This window comes from Apodemus sylvaticus, chromosome 7, assembly GCF_947179515.1.
Source record: "Apodemus sylvaticus chromosome 7, mApoSyl1.1, whole genome shotgun sequence".
Lineage (NCBI taxonomy): Eukaryota > Metazoa > Chordata > Mammalia > Rodentia > Muridae > Apodemus > Apodemus sylvaticus.
In genome coordinates, this window is record NC_067478.1 from 52,365,017 (window position 1) to 52,384,554 (window position 19,538).

At 37.7% G+C, this 19,538-nt stretch overlaps 1 pseudogene; it reads right to left on the reverse strand.

The window, feature by feature from the left end:
- Positions 1–10,104: 10,104 nt before the first annotated feature.
- On the reverse strand, positions 10,105–18,035 carry LOC127689702 (malate dehydrogenase, mitochondrial-like; annotated as a pseudogene).
- Positions 18,036–19,538: the final 1,503 nt, after the last annotated feature.

The window sequence follows — 19,538 nt, forward strand, 5'->3', positions numbered from 1 at the left end:
GAATGCATACGTTAAGCAATGAAGCAGCTGGTCTGATGCCCTGAGGCAGGATTTGGATGAACAGATATTCGGATTTCAGTCTATGGGAGCTACTCTAGATCTCTAGATCTCTAAGGGATCACAGCTAGAATTTAATCATAGTTAGAATTGACCAAATGCTCATGAAAGTACACTTATTGATAAAAATACACTTAATATTTTGACCATGTGTGATAAAATTTTCTTTTTCTTTCTTTCTTATATTATTTTCTTTTGGTTTCCGTGTTTGCATAACACGGAATGTTGCATAACAGATTCAAATAGCTCCCCATCATGCTTCGAAATTCATCTCAGTTGTAGGCTGAGTGATATATAGGTTGGAGAACTACCCAGTTCAGAAATTCCAATAGTTTCTTGGTGTCAGATCTACCTCAGTGATTTCCTGATCTCAGGCTGAGACCTCAGGAATGTATTTACCTCTCCCATTCACACTCTCCTCCTCCTGCAAATTGAGCTCCCTCTCACAGGATTTCTCTGAATTGCTTCAGCACATGCGTGACATACATGGTAGTTATTTTGTTGCAGAGTTTCTTGCTGGGTATAATGCAATCTCCTTGCACACAAGCTTGTTGGTGTGGAAGTCATTGCCCAGACATGTATACTACTTTTTGATGATGTCCAGGCTGCCTTCTTCACAGTTTTGGTTGCAAGTGCAGCCAGTATTGATGGGTCCCAGTAAAAAGGAATTGTTGTTGTTGTTGTCCTTACCTGCTTGTAGAGAATGAGAAATATATTCAATGGACTATTAATAGGTAATAACCTGTACTGTATAAAGGACATGCATGGTATGAACTCACTAATAAGTGGATATTAGCCAAAAAAGTACAGACTACCCAGGACAATCTCCAAAACTCAAGAAGGTTAACAAACTGAAGGACCCAAGTGAGGATGCCTCAATCCCACTTGGGAGGGAGAAGAAAGCAGTCACTCAGAGGCAGGGCGTAGAACAGAGGCAGCGAGGGATCTGAGTGGGAGAGGGGACAGGGAGGGAAAAGGGGAAACTATATTAAGTATTGGAGGGCAAAACAGGACTGAAGCCCTGAGGGCCAGCAGAGGGAATGGAAACAGGCAACCTCAGGAGATAGGAGCTAGGGAAACCCTCTAAAATGTACTAGAGACCTGGGAGGTGAGAGACTCTCAGGACTCAAAGAGAGGGACCTTAGATGAAGTGCCCTACAGTGGGGACGGGGAGCTTGTAGAGCCCACCTCCAGTGGAGGGACAGGACATCAAGTAGAGGGATGGGGTTGCCATCCCACAGTCAAAAGCTCTGACACAGAATTGTTCCTGTATGAAGGAACTGCAGGGATGAATTGGAGAAGAGCAGAAGAAAAAGAAGGTCTAGAGACAGGCCCAAAGTGGGAGTCCAGCTCAAAGGGAGGCCCTGGGGCCTGGCAATATTACTGACGCTGTGGTGTGCTTACAGCCAGGAACCTAACATAGCGGCCCTCTGAAAGACCCAACAAGTAGCTGAAAGAGTCAGATGCAGATACTATTACTCAACTAAGGAACAGACTCTGGGGACCTCTGTGGTTGAATTGAGAAAAAGATGGAAGACGCCGAGGAACAGGGCAGCCCCATGGGAAGACTAGAAGTCTCAACTGACTTAGACTGCTGAGATCTCCCAGACATTGAGCCACCAAGCAGGCAGCATACACCAGCTGATATGAGGTCCCTGACACAAATGCAACAGAGGACTGCCTTGTCTGGCCTCAGTGAGAGAAGATGCACCTAACCCTCCAGAAATTTGAGGCCCCAGGGAGACCTGGTGGGGTGTAGGTAGGGGGTGGAGACATCCTCTTGGAGATGGGGGACAGGGGGAGGAGGTATGGGATGGGGATCAGTCATAGGGTCAGACGGGGGGGGGATGAAAAATGGACTGCGAAAAAGGATTAAAGAATAAAAAAAAACCAAATGTGGTCAAAATGGACACATAAGAGGGACTTGAGCAACTCTAAGAGTTTTGGGAAACTACATGTCAGACGATGTGCTCAAGGTTTCCAGGAAGACGTGCTGCTGGACTTGCTAGTTAACTGAATATAGAGAATGAGAACAGTAAGACCAGGAATACCTGGTCATCTACAGGCCAGAACTGGCTCAGAAACTTCATCCATTGTGCTAGGTGATCAATACTGGGAACACAGTGGCACTCCATCCTGTATAAGCATAAACAAGCCGTAAGAGAGAAGCACTAAGAATGTCTTTTCAGGACACAGAGTGAAGTTGTACATGTACCAGAGAAATAAGACAAAATAAGCATTTCTGGGGCCAAGAAATGAAATGTAGTAAATAGAATATGATAGCTATACGTACCCTGAGAGGCACTTGCTCATCCTGAGTATGCTTTGTCTCTGAGTATGTATAAATCTTCCCTGAAACATTGCCAGCAATCACATGCACACTCATTACTTTCTACTTTTCTATATTTTGGGATTCTGTGGTTAGTGTTCACAAAGTATCTTTGGTTGCACTTAACCACAGAATTATAGTAGAGTTACCTGATGATCCCATCGGATACAGAGCAGGATCAAACCTGCTGTTTGAGTTCCCTATTCATTCCTGTCAGCTATTTCAATTTGAACAAGCTCCTTGTTTGTGTAGCATGTTCATGTTCAACATGAGTAGTAAATATTCAATTAGGTAAGAATCAAATGAAACAAACACACTTCTTCAATGTGCAATTAAGATTAAGTGATCTATGAGTTTGTTGTAAGTAATGTGAAATGAAGTAAAAAGCAATTACTGTTGAATGGCTGTTTGTTCTGAGTCCTGAACTATAATAATTCCTCAACATATGTCATCTGACTTCACATAATAATGTGACAAGGGGAACGAGTTAATTTAATATTTAACATGAAGAACCAGAAGAGGTTTAAAAGGTCACATTGCTGAAAGTCACACAGCAGGGACCAGAGATAAGATGGAAGGACATTTCAGAGACTGGCACTTTTTTCCAATTCTTTATGTTTATTACTTGCATACAGTAACAGGTCTCTGTGCAGTTTGCACCCATGTATATGGCATACTTTGATTATATTCACCCATCGATTACATTTCCTAATGCCTTGCACCACCTTTGCCCACATCTCTACAAGTCCGCCTTTCACCTTCAAGCTATTTTTAGTAAATTTTACATATAACAGAAAACATACAGCATTCATTATTCTTATCTGGCTTGTTTTGATAAACTTGATGACTCTTGTAGTATCCATTTTCCCAACAAACAATATAATTTCATTTGTTCTTTTTTTTTAAACTAAAAAATATTTAGGTGAGAATTCTTTGTTTAACTCTGTACCCCATTTTTTAATAGGGTTGTTTGGTTTTCTGGAGTCTAACTTCTTGAGTTCTTTATATATATTGGATATTAGCCCTCTATCTGATGTAGGATTGGTCAAGATATTTTCCCAATTTGTTGGTTGCCGATTTGTCCTTTTGATGGTGTCCTTTGCCTTACAGAAACTTTGTAATTTTATGAGGTCCCATTTGTCAATTCTTGCTCTTAGAGCATACACTATTGGTGTTCTGTTCAGAAACTTTCTCCCTGTACCGATGTCCTCAAGGGTCTTCCCCAGTTTCTTTTCTATTAGCTTCAGAGTGTCTGGCTTTATGTGGAGGTCCTTGATCCATTTGGATTTGAGCTTAGTACAAGCAGACAAGGATGGATCAATTCGCATTTTTCTGCATGCTGACCTCCAGTTGAACCAGCACCATTTGTTGAAAAGGCTATCTTTTTTTTCCATTGGATGTTTTCAGCCTCTTTGTCGAGGATCAAGTGGCCATAGGTGTGTGGGTTCATTTCTGGATCTTCAATCCTGTTCCATTGATCCTCCTGCCTGTCACTGTACCAATACCATGCAGTTTTTAACACTATTGCTCTGTAGTATTGCTTGAGGTCAGGGATACTGATTCCCCCAGATTTTCTTTTGTTGCTGAGAATAGTTTTAGCTATCCTGGGTTTTTTGTTGTTCCAGATGAATTTGATAATTGCTCTTGGGGCTTACCGGACTTTTGGGGAGTGGGGGGGGGACTAGAAAAGGGGAAATCATTTGAAATGTAAATAAATTATATCGAATAAAAAAATTTAAAAAAATATTTAAACACAGATTTTCAACAATACAAGGGTTAATTAAAAACAGAGAGGTGATCAGGAAGAAAGAAGACACACCTGAAGGATTACTATCTGAATAAACCTCCATTTTGTTTATAAATAATATTTTTATTTTTTATTATTAAAAATGTAATTAAAATATAATTATATCATTTTCCCCATTACCATCATCTTGTCAATACTGCCTCTGTCTCCTCCCTTCAACCCCATCCCTGCCCCACAACTCCTTTTCAAATTGGTGGCCTACTTTTTTATTCTTCATATATATATATATATATATATATATATATATATATATATATATATATATATATATTCTTCATATACAAATATATATGTATACATGTATATATACATATATATGTATACATGCATACATATAAACATACAAATATATAAATACTACCTATAGAGTCCATTTGGTGTGGCTAGGTGAATATGATCTAATGGCCAGCCACTTCATATTGATAACCAATTTGGGGCCTTATCCCTGAGGGAGAATAATTTTTTCTCTCTGAGCAGTCATTAGTTCCCTGAAGTTCTTTTTCTAGTGGTGGGACTCAGTGATATTTCCCCATCCTGCATTAGCATGTCTATTGATATTTTCATTGTTCAGATCTTGTTTAGTCAGCCATATTGTTGATGGATCATGAACATATTGTACCTGTCATTCTTAGGAAATACAATCTCACAACAGACTTCCTGGTCCTTCCATGGTCCTTTCCCTCTTCCATGATATTCCCTGTGATGGTTTGTATATGCTCAGCCCAGAGAGTGGCACTATTAGAAAGTGTGGCCCTCTTGCATTATGTATGGCCTTGTTGGAGTAAGTGTGTCACAGTGGGTGTGGACTGTAAGACCCTCACGTGGCTGCCTGGAAGTAAGTATTCTGTTAGTAGCCTTCAGATGAAGATGTAGAACCTTCTCTCTCAGCTCCTCCTCTACCATGCCTGCCTAGATGCTGAAATGCTCCTGCCTTGATGATAATGAACAGAACCTCTGAACCTGTAAGCCAGTCCCAATTAAATGTTGTCTTTATAGGAGTTGCTTTGGTCATGGTATCTATTCACAGCAGCAAAACCTAATGAAGACATTCTATGAGCCTTAGGTACCATAATTGTGTTGTAAATGCATCTCTTAGATATCTTCATTATGGCCAGTTGTGATTCACTGTTATAATCTCCACTTGCTGTAGAGATGTTGATTCATTGAAGAGAGATATCTACACTTAACTGTGAGTATAGAGATATTGATTCGTTGAAGAGAGATATTTACACTTATCTGTGAGTATGAAGATACATTTTCGAATGTAGTTAGGAATTATGCCAGTCTTGTAAAGTAGCAACAAGTATGTTCTTCTCTAAGATCCATGACCTTACTAGCCCCAGGTATTTGGCTAAGTTTCTAGTACTCGGAATGACTTCCTATTGTGTGGGATGAAAGTCCAATTAGACAGCTGTTGGTTATCAGGAAAATATAATTGCATCAACTGCACATTTAGGAATATCTTGCTATGCTGGTCATTGTTGTGCTTCATAGGCATCACAATTGGATAGAACTATTGATTGCTTCCCTAACTTGGCTACTTTTATAGTATTTTCTGGTACAATGAACATGAGACTATAGGAAGAAGGCTTTCAGGTTTGGTCTATCTCTAATCTTCTTAGTCCTGTGATTGAAGTATACATTGTCTTCAGCAAACAAACAAACAAACAAACAAACAAACAACAACAACAACAATAATAATAAATTACCTTCAACATCTAAGAGACACCCAAGAGCAACAGAAACAGCCGGTATTGTTTTTGGGAGTCACTTGGGCTAGCCAACAACTTAAATGGATGTTGTTCATGCCTGGTACTGGAGATTTTTGTTAGATGGCCTATGACTCTTAACCAAAGTAACATGACTTCATTCATTCCTTAATTCATACATACATACATATATACATGGTATGTTTTTAGGTAAAAAACTTACCATGTTTTTATCTAAAACATTTTAGGTAAAAATAAAAAAATTCCCTGAGCCCTTATCATCCCTGGCATTATTTGTCCTTCATTCTCCCCTCTCTCCTTCTGTATTGTCCTCCTTCTCCTCTGTCTAACAAGAGACCTACCTAGGTTGATTCCATCATCCGACTGTTGTGAGTAGTGCTGCAATGAACATGGCAGCATGCAGGTATATTTAGTATAAACTGACTTACTAAGTCATACCACACCACTTTTTTCTCACTTCTTTATTTGACATTGCCTCATTCTTCATCCTAATTTTATATGAATTGAGATGTTAGAGTTGAAAAAACTACCATTACTCTTGTGTCTATTTTGAAGCAAAATGAGACAGGGAAACGAGTTTTTTTTTCTAAATCTTCATAAATTAAATTCCAAATATCAGAGCATGTGGTTTATACACACAAGAATGGTTGAGCAAAACCAAGTTGTTAATTGACAATTAAACTGATTTCCGTAAGCTCAATAATGCATTACTTAAGCATGGATGTTTGGAGAACACTGAAATCATTATAAGGCTTTCTACAGTTGGATAAGGTTTTTTCAATGAGTCTTCATGTAACTAGTCATACCCACTCTACCTGTTTGGCCTTGGCATCATTGCCAATGGGAAAACAAGAGTCAACCTATATTCTTGGGAAGGAAACATCAGGACTACAAATCCAGGTTTTAGAAAACATGCCCCATCCTGACCTGGGATGACTAAAGCTCAGAGAAACATGATATGTTGCAGTGAGAATCTGGAATACCATTCTGTAATTTGAGCACAATATGGGAACCAACATTTTCCTTCTCTTGAAGCTCATCTCTACATGACCAAACAAGTGATCTGGGTGTGGTTTGAGTGATGATTTCTAAAGTTTGGAGCCAGGAGAGAAAAAGGTGTAGCATGGTAGCTTGGCTTGCTTATAAAGAAATAAGGGAGAGGTGCCAAACCCACGGACTCTTGCAAAACAACACATTGTAAATGTCTGCCTTATTTTAAGACCATTGCTTGTAGGCTATGCCATCGTAGTTATGGCAGTACTTTCCTAAATTTAGTAAAACTAAACTTTTCTCTGAAATCTTATGGAAATTTATAATGGGAACTTCTTGCAAAATGACTTTGGGTCAGCAAAAGTCATTTATCCTAAATATTTGTCTCAAGGAAAATTACTAGTAGTTATTTTCTAGGTATCTTTGCTTTGGATTGAGAGTTGATATTTTTAATCACAGAATTCTTTACAGCCTCATATCGAGGAAGGAGTAAGTTTTATATGTGGAGGAGAAATCATATTACTCCTTTCCCGAGTTACCAATCCACAGGACAGCTCTGCCTTCTCCCCTTTCCTCTCGGTTTAAAATGGAACTTGGCAGAGTAACAGAAAACAACAACCACATTAAGTTCCTTAGAAAGCTTTTTCCATTGCTTGAGTGGGAACTCTTGTTTTTCTCCAGCTGAGGAAGATGGCTGTAGCTGGCATTAAGTTGATCTAGTTAATGTTGAGGTTCTTCCCATTACACAAACCCAGCATGTACAGCCAAAGCTAAGTCTCTAGTCTTTCCTACAGAGCTCTCTTGAACCAAAGTCTGAGGGACCTCCTCCAGCTATTATTTCTAAGTTTTAACATTCATACAATCTTTAGAATCTAAGAGCAGCTTATTTTAAAAAATAGTTCTATCAGTCATGAGCATTTGCCTTTCAAGCACACAAAGAATATGCCCTGCAGATTTTGTTTAGCCAACTGGGGATTCAGCATTAGCTACATGGCCACACTTTTGTTATCCACATAAGTCCACAGCATAAATTAGCAGCTTACCACAAACTAGAAATGTACTAGCTCTCTTAATATAAACCCATTTACCAATTCCTACCTAATATTCATCAAGATTAACCTCAAAGAGAATTTTATGAGACTGAAGAAATAGAGCCTATTTGTAATATCATTTAAGCAAGTATTTACATGAGATTCTTGACCTAAAGGGTATTTTTTTTCTAAATAGATTCTTTCCTTTGAGGGTAAGTAATTACTTTCCAAGATGAGCATTAGCAGGGAGGATCTGCAGAGACATGTTTAAAGTTTTATTTTAATTGCATAAAATAACCAGTATTCTAATTGCAACAAATCATTCTTCTGTAAGGAACTTCCTGTTTGCCTCTGAGGTAGTGTATCTAATTTGTCCAGTTGCCCCCTGATAATCATAAATGCAACTGGACATGTGGTTCAAGGTTAGATAAGAAATAGTGGCAAAGACTTCACTCAATATACTTGGTTCTTGTGAATAAACTGTAGGTTGTGGCTTTTCTCTCACAAAATTTTCCAAGAGGAAAAAATAATGTGTAATGTTTATATACATCATCTTGATGAAAAATAGCAGACCATAACACAGCTTAGATTTTTCTAAGATGCATGAACTATTTCTGATTTGACAGTGGTTTCAATATGTTAGTTGTGTGACCTTGGGCAGTAACATAACCTCCCTAAATTTAATTTTCTCTTCTTGACAAGTACACTTTATAATAATTCCAGACTACCTAATACATCTCTTATATATAACCCATGATATGATATTTTAGAAATAAGAAAAATTTCTAACTATTTGGTAGATCAAACCTCTCATTTTAGATATAAGAAAAATGAAACTCAAACCTTTTAGTAGTGAAAACTGGAGCTAACAAAAGAATGATGAGACAGATGAATAAATCTAAACTTTAAATTTTTAAAATTATACTTAATATTCTTAATATACAGAATATATTATATAGCATGATTATTTACAAGTAAGAGGATATGGCATCTCAGTGACAGATAGGTAAAACTAAGATTTGGATTACATGAATAATCTCCCTTCATCCAAATTTAGTATCAGCAATGTGCTTAAAGTTTTAGCTCAAGCAATAAGACCAGAGAAAGACATAGAAGCACTACATATAAAACAAGAAATCAAATCATCCCTATATATAGATATCTGACAAAAAATTCAGAGAAATAAAACCATAAAACATCTACATGCAAAAATTGGTAGTTTTTCTTTGTACCAACAATAAACTTTACTAGAAAGGAATAAGGAAAAACATCCTACTCACAATCAGTTAAAAAAAAAAAAAAAGAGGCACTGATGACTCAGTGGGCAAAGGCACTTGCTGCCACGCCTGGCATTCTGGGATGGTTCCAGGAACTCACATGGTGCAAGGATAGAACCAATCCACATGAGCTGTCCTTGAATTTCAGATTTCTACCCTGTGTTGTGGCATGCTTGTACACACAAACACACACACACACACACACACACACACACTCACACACACAATCACAAAATAAAATTATAAAAACCAAAATACCTAACAGTGAATCTAAGATAAAATATGGAACACCTGTACAGTGAAATCTTTGCAACACTGAAAGATTATCTACATGGGAAACAGAAACATATCTGCAAAATTCTCATTATGATTTAAAAAATCAGCTTACCTTGTAAAATTCATAAATATGGGGATGTATTTCTTCAACAAAATCTGAGTCTGCTTTATTGTCAATATCTTCAGACCAGACACAGTTTGGAAGGGATACAGATGCTGCTACAACACCCATCAGGAAAGTAAACTTAAGTCACAGGTCTCTGATGTGGCTCTAGTGACAGAATGCTTAATCAGTTAGGTGATGCTGCTTGAAGCCAGAAGCTCACTTCATAATCTTGAAGTCCTCATCTTTCTTAATGGAGGTTTTCAGCTTTGGGATGGCTTTGGCAATCATTTTCTTCTCAAAAGCAATGGTTTTGCTGATGTCCAACTTCTCCAAGCTCCCACTCCTCAGCTGGAGAAGTGGGTATATTCTTTTCCTTTGTACAAAAGAAAGAACATTAGACAAGACTTTTTTCTTATCGTTCATGGTGCCCACCAGGGAGAAGACAAAACAGGCCACAATTTAAGCCACAGACTGGGTCACAGAACCTTGTAGCCTTGACCTTCACAACTCCTGTCTCAGACTCCTAGATCCTTCCTGTAAACATGATCTGCTGGTTGTGGGATAAGTAAATTCTGAGGTAGAGTGAGAGATCACTATCATGGGGATTATCTTCCCAGTATGGCCACTAATGACAGTCATGTTGACTTAGCACTTTCAAAATCCTTTAGCTCTGCAACAACTCTATCTGTTCTCATGATATCCAGGGTTGTCACACAGATCTTGCTGAGGTTGAACACTCCATATTCCTTTACAAATTTTTCTGTGATTGGGATGGCAAAGGTAGCCTAACTGATAATGATGCAGATAATCATGGCCTCCAGGCAGTGCTGGGCTCAGGCTGTCGGTATGGCCCCAATGGTGGCATTGGTATAGAACAGGTCACACACTGTCACGCCTGATTTCCTGGCGCTCCGTCTGGAATCATTACCACATTTCAACCTTTTAGGTAATCTGGAAGTTGCTTGGAACAGAGGTTTCCTTTCACATTTGCTTTGATCTCAATGTGACTGAAATTTGTTGACACACCAGGCTTGGAACAATGTCACAGACTCTATGACATGAAAGATCAGGAGGCTCACTATGGACTGTTACTTAGGAGGAGCAAAGGAACCTCCAGAAATTCCAAGTGTGGCTGTTTTAGCATTGCTCTGGGCCAAAGTACTGAAACTGTGTCTTGTCTTAGAAGGTCAGGTGGATAAGAGCAGAGAGTATGATCACAGCTGGCTTGCCACCAGCCAACAAGTACAGGAATAAATAACTCAAATAATGTCTCCATTATTTATTATTTAAAAGGCAGGTTCTAACTACATAGTCCAGTCTGAAGAGAACTGTCTTTGTAGCTCAGACTACTATGAAACTCTCTGGGTTAACTTTAGTGGCCCTGATTTGCCAGTTCTCTTTTATTCAGCTAAATTCTAGGGTTATAGGTGTATTCTATTTTACGACACTTACATTGGTTTTGTTTGCAATGTCTTTGATGTACAGTCTATTCTGTTCTTTCATCAAGGGCCTACCTACTACTGGATTTCAGACAAAAGCTTGTGGAAGAAAGTGATGAGATATCAAATCAGAAGAGGGAATTGATTCCAACTACAAGTCCTTTATTCATTTAACAAATATCCACTTTGTAACTATAATAGTGTTATTCTCAAGAAGCTTTAATTTTAACAGGAAATCTATACAACCATAGAAGGATTACAAAGTAATAAAGCAGTTAAAGAAAACATATCTGCAGGAGTGATGGCACGGAGATTGGGCCTCCAAGAACGAGGAAAACTTGGCGAGTAAAGATATAGGAAAATGAAACAGCAATAAATTAATTAACAGCAATAAATTAGCAAATGTATATGAAGGTGATCCAAAGGAAGAAGACATGGTGGTACTCTAATCAAATGTTTGGGAACAAGTGGCAGAGTACAAGGACAAAATGTCAGCCATCTGGATCTGTAGTTTGTTCTAGGAGGTAATATAAGTCTATCCAGTCACATATTATTACTAAGATAAGTCATAGTAAAAAGTATTTCTTTTATCTTCCCCCTTCTTATTCCTTCCTCCAAACCTTCCCACATATCCCATATTTTCTTTCAAATTCGCAACCTCTTTTTCATCAGATTTTATTACATCCATGTATCCAAATATATTTATATACATACATACACATATGGCCAAGTATAATCAACTCAGTCTACATAATATTTTATAAATGTTTTCAGGGATGATTATTTGGTCCTGGATAGGCAGTTGGAATGCTCTTCCCAGGGAAGAAGATTTGTCCCAATCTCAGCACAGTTGTCTCGAGTTTTAGTGCATGTTTACAGGCCTGTAAGCCTTCCCTGCCCACATGAACATTCTTATTAGTGCTATCTTATTCCCTCATGTTTACAAATGTTGTTTATGGATCTAGCTTCTGACATTCCTAACAGATACTGACAGAATTTCACACCAAATAATGACTGTATTATTGTCTCTTACAAGCTCTCTGCCTACGTGCCTCCCAAAAGGTTTCCTGAGCCTTAGGTGCCACAGTTGTGCTGTATGTATCAGTTGAGGCTACTGTACAAATCTCTGCATAGTGATTGTGGTTGTATGTAAAGACCCATCTGTTGCAAAGAGAAGTTTTCTTGATAAGGGTTGAGAACTATGCTTATCTGTAGTATATAAACAAATATTTAGAATGTGGTTAGAGACTGCTAATTTAAAGAAGTGTCAGTTGTAGGTATGTTCCTTTGAAAGACCCAAAATCATAGTGTATCAGTAGATTACAGATGCTGATTTATTTTATTAATGACATTGTCTATAGGATTATGTGGTTCTAATTTTTTATAGTTGAAAGATGGTATGTAGTTCTAAAGAAGAAAAAAATAAAAGAAATTTTACTGTGAGAAACACAGTCAAAGCCACTTATGTATGATGAAAGTCCTGAATTTCCTATTGTTATTTGAAGACAATAAGGTGATTGGCTACTTGGACTGAAGGCCTATTGCTTCTGCCTATTTTTTCATTACCATAATGAGACACTTCAGGTATTCAAAAAGAATTACTTGTAACAAAAAGAATTGCTTGTTTCACTGTTTGAGCTGCTGAAGGTATGAACTGCATGTTGAGGATTCTTTCTTGTTGGGATCGGCTCAAGAATACTTGTGGGAGAAAGATTTCAGATGGAACTCCAGAAAGACCTTGGACTCTCATGATCCCTTCCCAGATTTCATAGTGAATTGCCTGATGATCTCCCCTTTGATTTCACCTCTTATAGGGTCAACCTCCCCACATTGCCATGCTGGAAACTACCAGCATGCAACCATCTGGGAGACAAACAACATTCAAGCCATATACTAAACCTATGTTCATAAACCATTGTCAGATAATGGACATGAAAATAATAAATAAGCAAAAGAGTTTATTTCGAAAACAGTAATTCTCAAAGGGAAAGAAATACAATGAGGGGCATAGGAGAAGAACATGTTTATACAAAATCAAAAGAAACCTCTTCTGTGCTATTTGTAATACTACCTCCCACCACCTCCCCCTCATTTGAGAATCATTGATATAAAGCAGGTGTTTCTACATCAAACAAAAAAAAATTGAAACAGTTTTTTCACAACACTATAAATGTATATCAAAGCAGAAAAATGGCTGTTACCATACAAGGACAAATGAGAGTGAAAAGCTTGAAATAATCAAATGTTTTGAAATAATCAAATGTTTCAATCCTAGAAAATGGAAAATAAAAATATATCAGTCTGAGAAAAAATTTAAAGGATGTGGGTGACATGACAGCAGACATGTTGTTGTGTTTACCAAACCCAATAGAGGCTCGCTCTTCCTAAGCTTTATTGTTTTAGTGTAGGGTTTTGTTTTGGTTGCTGCTGTTGGTGGTTTGGTTTGAGACAAGATCTCACTGTGTAGCACTGGCTGCCCTGGCACATGCATGTAAGCCAGATCAGCCTTGAACTCCCAGAGATCCACCTGCTTTTGGTCTATAAGGATTAGAGGCATGAGTCACCATGCTCTCTCCCAAAGCCTTAAAAAGGCAAGGTTTGGCTGGGGAAGACCCTAGAGGACATGGGCACAGGGGAAAAGTTCCTGAACAGATCACCAATAGCTTATGCTCTAAGATCAAGAATTGACAAATGGGACCTCATAAAATTACAAAGTTTCTGTAAGGCAAAGGACACTGTTAAAAGGACAAAGTGGCAACCATCAAATTGGGAAAGGATATTCACCAACCCTACATCTGATAGAGGGCTAATATCCAATATATACAAGGAACTCAAGAAGTTAGACCAAATAACCAAATAACCCAATTAAAAAATGGGGCACAAATCTAAACAAAGAATTTTCACCTGAAGAAATTTGGATGGCCGAGAGGCACCTTAAGAAGTACTCAACATCATTAATCATTAGAGAAATGCAAATCAAAACAACTCTGAGATTTCACCTTACACCAGTCAGAATGGCTAAGGTCAAAAACTCAGGAGACAGCAGGTGTTGGTGAGGATGTGGAGAAAGAGGAACACTCCTCCACTGATGGTGGGACTGTAAGATGGTACAACCACTTTGGAAATCAGTCTGGCGGTTCCTCAGAAAACTGGACATGACACTTCCGGAGGACCCCACTATACCTCTCCTGGGCATATACCCAAAGGATTCCCCGGCATGCAATAAAGACACATGCTCCATTATGTTCATAGCAGCCTTATTTATAATAGCCAGAAGCTGGAAAGCTCCCAGATATCCCTCAAAGGAGGAATGGATACAGAAAATGTGGTATATTTACACAATGGAATACTACTCAGCAATTAGAAACAATGAATTCACAACATTTTTAGGCAAATGGTTTGATCTGGAAAATATCATCCTAAGTGAGGTAACCCAGTCACAAAAGAATACACATGTAATGCAATCTCTGATAAGTGGATATTAATTAGCCCAGAAGCCCTGAATACCCAAGGCACAAATCACATAACAAATGACTCCCATGAAGAAGTATGGAGAAGGTTCTGATCCTGGAAAGGATTTATCTAGCATTGGAGGGGAATATAAGGACAGAGGGAAAAAAAGGAGGGAGGTGATTGGAGAATGGATGGAGAGAAGAAGGTTTATGGGACATAATGGGAGGGGGGGATCCGGGAAAGGGGAAATCATTTGGAATGTAAACAAAGAATATAGAAAAAAATATATATATAAAGGCAAGGTTTGGGAAGTGAAAAGAAGGATTGTTTTAGACACAGAGGGATCTATGCTTTCGTAGATACACAACATACATTGAAAGCCACTTGATATATGTTAGTAAAAATGTATACTACTTAGAACTACAATGGACTACAAATCATTAGGAGGCTTTTGTTTTTTTGTTTGGTATTCCAAGACAGAACCATTATTCTTAGAATCATCATTAGTAGAAAGAAGGGAATAAAATACAATCAGATGAGATGAAAAAAACAAAATTATTCCATGCCTGTCATGTCCTAAGAATTCTGCTGGGTAGTTTCAGTTATTTCATTCATGGCTCATAGGAACTCTTAAAGATGAGAAAGATGAAAATCAGTAACATACAAAAGAGCACAAGACTAAAAAACAGGTTTATGATATCTGTTGATGTCAATTTTTCTTATACATTTTATTTCTAAAATTAAAGTATTTGTCCAACAGATATTTATTGAATCCCTAAAAAGAACCCTAGAAACACACTGTGGATCAGGCAACCATCTCTCTGGAAATTCAGGGTTTTTTGTGGTAGGCAGAACAAAATATCTATATTCAAATATAGGCTAGAGAAAATTGTACGAAATAATGGAGAGCAAGTCTGAGAGCGCATGGCTGGATTAATGATGCAATGCTGGCAGCTCTATAAAGGATGAGACAAGCAAGTCCTTTGAGACTGGTAACATTTTAAAAATATGAGTAAAGGGGTGAAGTAAGATGTAGCACTCTGCCAAAACTGCATTCTGAGCAGCATGCACCTAAATCCGGATGCAAAATGGAGCTTGGTGTCTTCAAGAAATAAGATGGAGGTGTGGTCTGGAAGGGGGAGTCAAGGAGAATTTGCAAGCAAAGTTTCCTATAGTGTCAGAAGTTCAGTGGTAATTAAATCGAGGAATGCGAATGTTTAAAATATAAATATGATAGAAAATAGATATTAAATAAATAGTCACAGCTGTAAGGGCAAAGTTGGCAGAGGCCAGTGACAGTAAGAACAAAGACTTTCAGGAAAGCAGAAACAATTATTTCAAATGTACCCAAGAGAGAGAAGGAAGATCCAGGGACACTCACTGAATTGCCTAACATGGAAATCAGGACTTAGGTAATTTCCCAGCAGTTCAACAGAATCTATCTTTGTCAGCAAACAGTGATATGCAATTGAATGTCCAAGGGCAAAAGAAATAGGTTTTATCTAATACAAAAATCTTTGAAGAGTAACTCAAAATTTATCATGAGCTTTAATATATACAGGACTTGGTTGATTTGAGCTAGATCTGCCTCTAAGCTCCCTCTATAAGGATCAGATTTTATAGTATTAGAAGGTTCTGAGAAAGCTGGATAGCTAGGGAAACAATCGATCGTCTTACTTGGCTGTGATGTTCCGTGACCCACAATGAAAGTCAGGAAGGCAAGGTATCACTGAAGACACAACAGAAATACTAATATATTGGTGATAACTGATAGCTAATTGGACTTAAGACCCACTCAACAAGAGAGAAATCATGCCCAGTAATGGAAACCTAGTCAATGACCCATGGCTAATAAAACAACGGATCTTTGAGGAGAACCTACAACTACTACTATACTAGATCATCATAATTCTTTACTCTAAATGCTTAGCCTTGCAACAATAGATATGTGTAGGTCTCACCTCTCATCAAAGAATCTTCTCTTTGCAGCAGATAGAGACCACCACGGAAGTTTATAACTGCTAAAAATGCAGTGAACAAATGACTCGCAGTGCCCATCTCTAATAAATAAATCATCAACACAACTTTTATATCTAAGGCTCAGGGAACACCTTGGGAGAGGTAGGAGAAAGATTGTAAGAGTCAGAGGACCATGAAATTTGCTGTAAGATTGTATCTTCTGACTAAGATAGGGAAGCTACTGCTGGTGGCATATCTCAACAGTCCCTACTGCTTATATAAGTTTGAAACTAGTGGTCAGTTTCAGGAACTTCCTGAAGCTATATTGTAATGTTTACTTCCTGAGCTTAATGAGATTTCCTGCAGGGCAGAGTGCTTCACTTCCCCTAAGAATATCCTGTTGTTTTACCTCCTTTGATATTCTATGTCTTCCTGGGCCTTCCTGCCCAGGAGGAAAACTGACATAGCACCAATGGCTGTCAGGTTTTATTTTGCTACTATATTATCTTAATAGACTTCTTAGAATAAAGTGGATATTGCTACACGTTGAGATTCTCTATACATATATAAGGTTCATTTTTTTTCTTTTGTCTCAGCCACTAAGAGAATGGTAAAATCCACCTGAGTTTTCTAGGAATTTGTGACTGAGAAGAATTTGACTACAATTTGACATCTATAAAGATATTTGATCCTCTGTTTTCCTACATCCTTTGTTAGATGTATTAATTCAACATTATTAATATTATATATTTGATCTTTCATTATTAAAAGACAAATACTCATTGATTCTACCCTTTCAAAGTCTCTCCTCTTGTTCCTTTTCAGTTTACTTATGTGATGATATTTACTTATTCTCTTCTTACTAGAGACAAATATCGGTAAAGAAAATTCATAACTCCTCTGCATACTCTTGGCTTTGTCACTTTACTGATTTAAAATGATCATTTTAGCTCAATTTATTTGCTTTAAGAGTAATTTTAATATTAATATATTCGCATCAACCAATCTCTATTCCTTAAGTCTAAACACATTTACTATTTGGTATTATTAAATGAATCTTATTGTCAGTAGATAATTAAATTAATTTAGTGTTAACAGGATTTGAATGTCTTGTCACTGTAGTCTGCCCATTATTCTATGCTTTGGATCAGTTTTGTATTGGTAATGATGTTTCTTTTTCTAATTTCCACTCATATTTTCATCTCAGATATTCCATATATTTGACAATTCCACTGTAATGGGTCTCATGTTTCTTAATAAAGTCCTTTAATCTTTGAGGCCAATCAAATAACAAGTATCCATTTTGATTTTACCCATTCAGACACTCATATAATACACAGGAAGAATTTCACTTTTAGGACATTTAAAATTTTCTCTCTCATAAGTAATTCTCAATTTATATCATCAGTAATAAGTCCTAAATAGTAATTAAGCCAGTATATTATTTTTTTGTTTTTCGTTTGTTTGTTTTCAAGATGGTCACATTATGTAGCACAGGCTGACCTTCTATTTGCACCCACACTCATACCTTGCCATCCCCAAAATGTAGGGCTCCTTTAAATCAAAGGGTGTTTTCGCCATGATTATTCATAGTCCTAAGATCAGTGATGCTCATGGACATGAAAGATTGACATGGAGCAGTGGAAGATAGATGACATGAACTCTCATGGGAGCATGTATCATAGAATCTAGCTTGATGAGGAATTACTATAGAACAGAGAAAAATTGAGAAGTAGGAAATTAAAGAAATATAAGAGAAACTTCTGAGACAAAGAATAGTCTCAAAAAAGGAAAAGCCATAGAATTATCTTTGCTTAGCATTTTATAAGCAACAGCACAAACTATTCAAAGACCAAGATAAATTCTTTTGAGATTGCTTAATTCTCTGAATTCTCATGGGCGAAGACAATAAGGAGACTGCACACTCTCTGCATGTTCCCCCTGTCTCATCCAGGAAGGTGACACTATGCTGCTTGTATGCAGCCAACTCAGTTAGGGGTGGCTAAGATCCTCTCTCTAATAGTCACTCAAACTGTGTTATTGTTTTCCAACTTTGCACATGTCTTGTTAACTGTTACTTTTATTAAGTTCTGCTTTTATTAGTAGTTGACTTTACTTTCTGCTGGCCCTTGGTTACTGGCTGGTGTTGCTGACATATTCCTAGGAGATGCCCCAAGCTTCTTAGCTATATTAGATGCTCTTTCTTCTTATAGATACCAACAGATACCTGTTGTTTTCGTGCTTAGCTATTGTCTGAGAAGCAATCCTGTGTATCTTTACTGAACTGAAAGAAAAATCATTAGAAATTACTCTTCCTTGTAAACTAGTTTGTTACAGTTAGGTGCATTTTATAAGAAATATAATGAAATCAAGAATATGTAATAAGCAACAGCTTCTAGCATGTATTTATTATCAAAATGGAAACGTATTATGGAAGCTAGCCACTTATGCCATCATCACTAGTCACTGGAGTGACTTCTTAAAGACTCCTTTTAGCAGGCACACATTTCTATCACATACCCAACCGCAAACATCTTTGTCTCATATTGTTAGTGCTTTTGGTTCCACCATTTTAACCTTTAAGTTAAACCTTTAAGGGGTTTTCCTTTATATCCACGTCAGTGTAACATATGTAGGTGTTGCATGACACTAGTCCTGGGGAGACATGAACAGATGTCTATTCACCCTACACCAGGAACGAAAGACATACCTAAGTAAGGATACCACCCAAAACCAACTGTGACTAATAAGTTCCTTTGGGTTGCTTATTAGGAGATGGTTGAGGAGTTTTACAGGAGGAGAAATGACTCAAAGACAGCTGCATCACTAAGAACTCATCACAGTATAGATGGTGGTGCACAATGGCTGGAAACATGAAGCTCAATGCACAGTTTCAGGCAGCCTAAAAGTTTAATTGCCTCCTTTACATGGTTCAGGAAGTCCGAGCATCTTCAAGGCAGCATAACTGGTCTTCATTTTCAGATAGTTTGGGCTGTCTCTGTCTCTAATTCCTGCAGGCAGCTTAGCTTGACCTGTCTGTTCCTCTTCCAGGCAGTTTGACTTTTCTGAGTCTGTCAGCAGTCC